Source organism: Palaemon carinicauda, chromosome 41 (genome assembly GCF_036898095.1).
Source record: "Palaemon carinicauda isolate YSFRI2023 chromosome 41, ASM3689809v2, whole genome shotgun sequence".
NCBI lineage: Eukaryota > Metazoa > Arthropoda > Malacostraca > Decapoda > Palaemonidae > Palaemon > Palaemon carinicauda.
In genome coordinates this window covers 30,285,639-30,293,440 of record NC_090765.1, presented here as the reverse complement: position 1 = coordinate 30,293,440, position 7,802 = coordinate 30,285,639, and positions in this window count along the sequence as shown.

Genomic DNA, 7,802 nt, shown 5'->3' with positions numbered 1-7,802 from the left:
GTTCTTAGTGTGCTGTTATCTGTCAGCAGCAAGACCTGTTGTCTGTCAGCAGCACAATAAGAATTGCCACATATCAACTTGATAAATTAAAGGTTTCTTAGCCTCAAACCTGCCGCAATATGCAGAGTACGTTCGTTTGTAACACATGGTGACAATGGGATGTCAACCGTGAAGATTTCTTGGCTGTTATTGTATTTCTTTCAAGTAGTTCACTAACCAGTGCACCCAAAAGATTATCGTGTATTCGCTGAATACATTTTTTACATATATGCATAGGATCATTTGTCTCTTGATAGGAGGTTCAGTTGTCACCACACTCATCCAAAAAAAAAAAAAAAAAAAAAAAAAAAAAAAAAAAAAAAAAAAAAAAAAAAAAACCACTTGCCTTATTAACTGTCTTGTAACTTCTTAGCCTGAAGCGGAAACTGGGCCATAACCTTCCAACCCGGACACTGATTTATGGAGAGAAATAAATAAGCGTTAGTACAGCCATTTAAATCGAAGATGATTAGGAGGCTGTCTCTAAGTGATTCTGTGAATGCCATTAGAATGTAATGCAATCATTGCCTTCCTCTATAATTATTATTATAATTATAATCCATTAACAAGGATGAATATAATCAGTTAGAACAATCTATGCTGGGATCACGATAACCTGCGTATTCACTATAAGATGTATGCCATATCCGGTTTGGCTAGGTTCCATATATTGAGTTTTTTTTCTATTACTGTATATAGTTTTTTTTTTTTTTTTTTTTTTTTTTTTTTTTTTTTTTTTTTTTTTTTTTTTTTTTTTTTTTCATCTGAGCACCCCTTCACTAACCAACAGAATTTCAGTGTTGGCCTAATTAGGAGTTCGAACACACAAAAGGGCCCTGCCCTTTGTGTGGAGCGTCTTAATGCCTTTTACTCCCACCTTTCACAGTTTGTTAGAGCGAGAAGGACAACTCATTGTTCAGGGAAATTCATTACTTGTGACCATTGATTGTGGGTTTCATCATTCTCTCTCTCTCTCTCTCTCTCTCTCTCTCTCTCTCTCTCTCTCCTCTCTCTCTCTCTCTCTCTCTCTCTCGAGGTTGCTCTTAAGGTGTTGTTCAGAATTCTCAACCCTTAACGAGATGTAAAGACTAGTAAGCATTCAAATATTTCAATTGTGTAGTTATTATTTCTCGTGAAATGGGGTTAAAAGAACAGCAGTTCTATAGGTACCAAGTGTTCTGCTAAGATTGATTTTCAGATTATTATATGTTAACATTCTGGTATTCCTGAAGCCCTTCTCTATATAAAAAAGCATTATTTCCCCATAAAGAAAAATTTAAAGTAATGTGTAGAAATGTAACGGAAATATAGAATACTCTGTGTTTGTTATAATTGAAGACTATTTTTTAATTCTTTATTATGATCACAATAAGTGTTTCCTCATTAACACTGTTAAATTAATTGAACCGAACTCTTTACCACGTTTGATTTTTGTCTCCGTATTATTATTGATTGTATCTCATACAAATGCAGTTTGTTAGTTGATTGATATGAATTTTATGATTTATATGACATACATTCTTTTAGAGTTAACGATGTGGTGATAATGAGGAAATTTTTTATTAACTTTGATCTTAGGGTAAATAACAGAAGCGTTGTTGTTAGTAAACAATATTACTACTGAGAGATGTTTGTGTGTGTTTGTGTATATATACACACTGTAGAGAGAGAGAGAGAGAGAGAGAGAGAGAGAGAGAGAGAGAGAGAGAGAGAGGAGAGAGAGAGAGAGAGAGAGAGAGATTATAATTTTCCCCTTATTCCTTAAGTGAACATGGTGGAAGAAAGATCTGTATAAAATAGAAGCTACCTTATTCATACTTTTCCTGCGGAATCCTGAATGGCCCCTATAAAGAAAATGTGCACATTATTAGCTCCTTCATACACCGATGCATGCATTCATCCTTTGTATTGTAATAAATCTCATATTCGTGATTTTCAAGTTGTTTACAGTTACTTTCTAGTGTGTAAATTGCTGGTATCTTGCTTGTGTTATCATGCTGTGACCAGACAAAAATTACAACCATTTACAATATTGTTTATTATCGTAGGTCTTTGCTCCAGGCGAACTTCAGAGATATAAATGGGGCAACGAAGTCTTGTCAACTTTAATTTTTATTAGTACCGACGTTCCGGGACTTCCCAGGTTTTCAAGGCTAAAAAAAGGGCATAAAACCATTATAAACAAACACTCAGTAAGAACAAATTTGATTATTAAGTACAAGAAAACAATTTGGAATGAAAGTTATGTACACAGAAAATTGTTAGAAACTTGAAAAAAAATTAAAGAAATTTTTAAAAAAATCTTAGAATTTTAATGCAAATGATCTAGTCAGTTTTAAGTTTTAAGTATATACTTGATTTTCTCGTCACTTTCTTTTTTAAATATTTAGTAATTGATCGTTAATTTTGTTATGATACGCGTTAGCCTTTAAGAAATCAACCAGTCCGTTTTTGCTTAGTCAGGCATCTGGCGATATCCTCGGCCTTTGAGGCTGAAGCCTCCGGACTAGGGCGTGATGACTATCGCCATGATTCACCCTGGGTGATGACGCGACTTCGCAGGAGGAACATGTCCTTGACTCGTTGCCGCTCGTCGTCGACATCAGTTTAAGGATGTCCCAGTTGAAGACGTTCTCTGACTCACGATTCCATGATAATGAGTTCGGCAGAAACGATTTTTTTTCGGAGGACAAAGTGAAGCTCTCCATAAAAGGACAGTACGTGGGGTTTTGTCAGGGATAAAATTTCATTCTCAAGTCATTTTTTTTTTTACCCCCAGATAACTTTCTTAATATGAGAGAGAGAGAGAGAGAGAGAGAGAGAGAGAGAGAGAGAGAGAGAGAGAGAGAGAGAGAGAGAGAGAGGGGGGGGGGGGGGGATTGTGGGTAGTGAGGGTTATGTGTGCAACATATCAGAAGGATAATGTACAGGATTTGTCTTTGGAAGCCAGGATTGGAGTGCAAGAAGAGACATTAAGTGTAGATGTGGAATGCATATAAAAAAAATGTCTAAAGCTAGTGAGAGAAGATGTAGGCGTAGTATAGGTAGCGTAAGGAGAATAGATAAAATGAGAAATATGGAGATACTTATGCGGAGTGGTGGAAAATAGTGATAATGGACGGTGAATCGCAGTATTTTATGGTGATTCGGTCATGTGGAGAGAAAGTGTTCGATATAAGGAAACAACTTATGGGAAAGTAAGGGGCTTGATATCCCGCACGTGCAAGAGTGCGTGCAATATAGGGACGAATGGTGCAGTGTGTGTAGAGGTTTCAATGTGCTACTGGTTACCATTCGGTGTAGGTGTATGAAGCGAGTAATGCAGTTGGAGTTTATATTGCCTAGGAGATTTCATCACAATTTAGCAGTTAATGATTGAATGTGACAGTTTGATTTTCCATAGGGTCCCTCCCATTTAGTAGAAACTGCTAAATAATGAATATTTACATATATATATATATATATATATATATATATATATATATATATATATATATATATGTGTGTGTGTGTGTGTGTGTGTGTGTGTGTGTGTGCATGATTGTGTATAAATGTATATATTTTCATTCTACTTTATTTCGAATATGAATTTGCGGTTTTCATTCAATGGAAAAGTGAAATCGTAGGTTAGAAAGACAGCAGTCTATGCACATTTATTTCTTGCGTAATTACAAAATCGCGTTTGCAAGTAAGACCTACATGAGCATTACTGCTGTTCCACGCGCTTGCACAAGTTCCTCATCATTAATGCAACATTGACGTCTTTCTCACTTAAATTTGTTGGCTCATTCACCATTATATTTCACATGATCACGCGCTTGCACAAGTTCCTCATCATTAATGCAACATTGACGTCTTTCTCACTTAAATTTGTTGGCTCATTCACCATTATATTTCACATGATCACGCGCTTGCACAAGTTCCTCATCATTAATGCAACATTGACGTCTTTCTCACTTAAATTTGTTGGCTCATTCACCATTATATTTCACATGATCACGCGCTTGCACAAGTTCCTCATCATTAATGCAACATTGACGTCTTTCTCACTTAAATTTGTTGGCTCATTCACCATTATATTTCACATGATCACGCGCTTGCACAAGTTCCTCATCATTAATACAACACTAGCCTCTTTCTCACTTTAATTTGTTGGCTCATTCACCATTATATTTCACATGATCACGCGCTTGCACAAGTTCCTCATCATTAATACAACACTAGCCTCTTTCTCACTTTAATTTCCTGGCTCATTCACCATTATATTTCACATGATCACGCGCTTGCACAAGTTCCTCATCATTAATGCAACATTGACGTCTTTCTCACTTAAATTTGTTGGCTCATTCACCATTATATTTCACATGATCACGCGCTTGCACAAGTTCCTCATCATTAATACAACACTAGCCTCTTTCTCACTTTAATTTGTTGGCTCATTCACCATTATATTTCACATGATCACGCGCTTGCACAAGTTCCTCATCATTAATACAACACTAGCCTCTTTCTCACTTTAATTTCCTGGCTCATTCACCATTATATTTCACATGATCACGCGCTTGCACAAGTTCCTCATCATTAATACAACACTAGCCTCTTTCTCACTTTAATTTGTTGGCTCATTCACCATTATATTTCACATGATCACGCGCTTGCACAAGTTCCTCATCATTAATACAACACTAGCCTCTTTCTCACTTTAATTTGTTGGCTCATTCACCATTATATTTCACATGATCACGCGCTTGCACAAGTTCCTCATCATTAATACAACACTAGCCTCTTTCTCACTTTAATTTGTTGGCTCATTCACCATTATATTTCACATGATCACGCGCTTGCACAAGTTCCTCATCATTAATACAACACTAGCCTCTTTCTCACTTTAATTTCCTGGCTCATTCACCATTATATTTCACATGATCACGCGCTTGCACAAGTTCCTCATCATTAATACAACACTAGCCTCTTTCTCACTTAAATTTGTTGGCTCATTCACCATTATATTTCACATGATCACGCGCTTGCACAAGTTCCTCATCATTAATACAACACTAGCCTCTTTCTCACTTAAATTTGTTGGCTCATTCACCATTATATTTCACATGATCACGCGCTTGCACAAGTTCCTCATCATTAATACAACACTAGCCTCTTTCTCACTTAAATTTGTTGGCTCATTCACCATTATATTTCACATGATCACGCGCTTGCACAAGTTCCTCATCATTAATACAACACTAGCCTCTTTCTCACTTTAATTTGTTGGCTCATTCACCATTATATTTCACATGATCACGCGCTTGCACAAGTTCCTCATCATTAATACAACACTAGCCTCTTTCTCACTTTAATTTGTTGGCTCATTCACCATTATATTTCACATGATCACGCGCTTGCACAAGTTCCTCATCATTAATACAACACTAGCCTCTTTCTCACTTTAATTTCCTGGCTCATTCACCATTATATTTCACATGATCACGCGCTTGCACAAGTTCCTCATCATTAATACAACACTAGCCTCTTTCTCACTTTAATTTGTTGGCTCATTCACCATTATATTTCACATGATCACGCACTTGCACAAGTTCCTCATCATTAATGCAACATTGACCTCTTTCTCACTTAAATTTGTTGGCTCATTCACCATTATATTTCACATGATCACGCGCTTGCACAAGTTCCTCATCATTAATACAACACTAGCCTCTTTCTCACTTTAATTTCCTGGCTCATTCACCATTATATTTCACATGATCACGCGCTTGCACAAGTTCCTCATCATTAATACAACACTAGCCTCTTTCTCACTTAAATTTCCTGGCTCATTCACCATTATATTTCACATGATCACGCGCTTGCACAAGTTCCTCATCATTAATACAACACTAGCCTCTTTCTCACTTTAATTTCCTGGCTCATTCACCATTATATTTCACATGATCACGCGCTTGCACAAGTTCCTCATCATTAATACAACACTAGCCTCTTTCTCACTTTAATTTCCTGGCTCATTCACCATTATATTTCACATGATCACGCGCTTGCACAAGTTCCTCATCATTAATACAACACTAGCCTCTTTCTCACTTAAATTTCCTGGCTCATTCACCATTATATTTCACATGATCACGCGCTTGCACAAGTTCCTCATCATTAATGCAACATTGACCTCTTTCTCACTTAAATTTGTTGGCTCATTCACCATTATATTTCACATGATCACGCGCTTGCACAAGTTCCTCATCATTAATGCAACATTGACCTCTTTCTCACTTAAATTTGTTGGCTCATTCACCATTATATTTCACATGATCACGCGCTTGCACAAGTTCCTCATCATTAATACAACACTAGCCTCTTTCTCACTTTAATTTCCTGGCTCATTCACCATTATATTTCACATGATCACGCGCTTGCACAAGTTCCTCATCATTAATGCAACATTGACCTCTTTCTCACTTAAATTTGTTGGCTCATTCACCATTATATTTCACATGATCACGCGCTTGCACAAGTTCCTCATCATTAATACAACACTAGCCTCTTTCTCACTTTAATTTCCTGGCTCATTCACCATTATATTTCACATGATCACGCGCTTGCACAAGTTCCTCATCATTAATGCAACATTGACCTCTTTCTCACTTAAATTTGTTGGCTCATTCACCATTATATTTCACATGATCACGCGCTTGCACAAGTTCCTCATCATTAATACAACACTAGCCTCTTTCTCACTTTAATTTCCTGGCTCATTCACCATTATATTTCACATGATCACGCGCTTGCACAAGTTCCTCATCATTAATGCAACATTGACCTCTTTCTCACTTAAATTTGTTGGCTCATTCACCATTATATTTCACATGATCACGCGCTTGCACAAGTTCCTCATCATTAATGCAACATTGACATCTTTCTCACTTAAATTTGTTGGCTCATTCACCATTATATTTCACATGATCACGCGCTTGCACAAGTTCCTCATCATTAATGCAACATTGACCTCTTTCTCACTTAAATTTGTTGGCTCATTCACCATTATATTTCACATGATCACGCGCTTGCACAAGTTCCTCATCATTAATACAACACTAGCCTCTTTCTCACTTTAATTTCCTGGCTCATTCACCATCATATTTCACATGATCACGCGCTTGCACAAGTTCCTCATCATTAATGCAACATTGACCTCTTTCTCACTTAAATTTGTTGGCTCATTCACCATTATATTTCACATGATCACGCGCTTGCACAAGTTCCTCATCATTAATACAACACTAGCCTCTTTCTCACTTAAATTTGTTGGCTCATTCACCATTATATTTCACATGATCACGCGCTTGCACAAGTTCCTCATCATTAATGCAACATTGACCTCTTTCTCACTTAAATGTGTTGGCTCATTCACCATTATATTTCACATGATCACGCGCTTGCACAAGTTCCTCATCATTAATACAACACTAGCCTCTTTCTCACTTTAATTTCCTGGCTCATTCACCATTATATTTCACATGATCACGCGCTTGCACAAGTTCCTCATCATTAATGCAACATTGACATCTTTCTCACTTAAATTTGTTGGCTCATTCACCATTATATTTCACATGATCACGTGCTTGCACAAGTTCCTCATCATTAATGCAACACTAGCCTCTTTCTCACTTAAATTTCCTGGCTCATTCACCATTATATTTCACATGATCACGCGCTTGCACAAGTTCCTCATCATTAATACAACACTAGCCTCT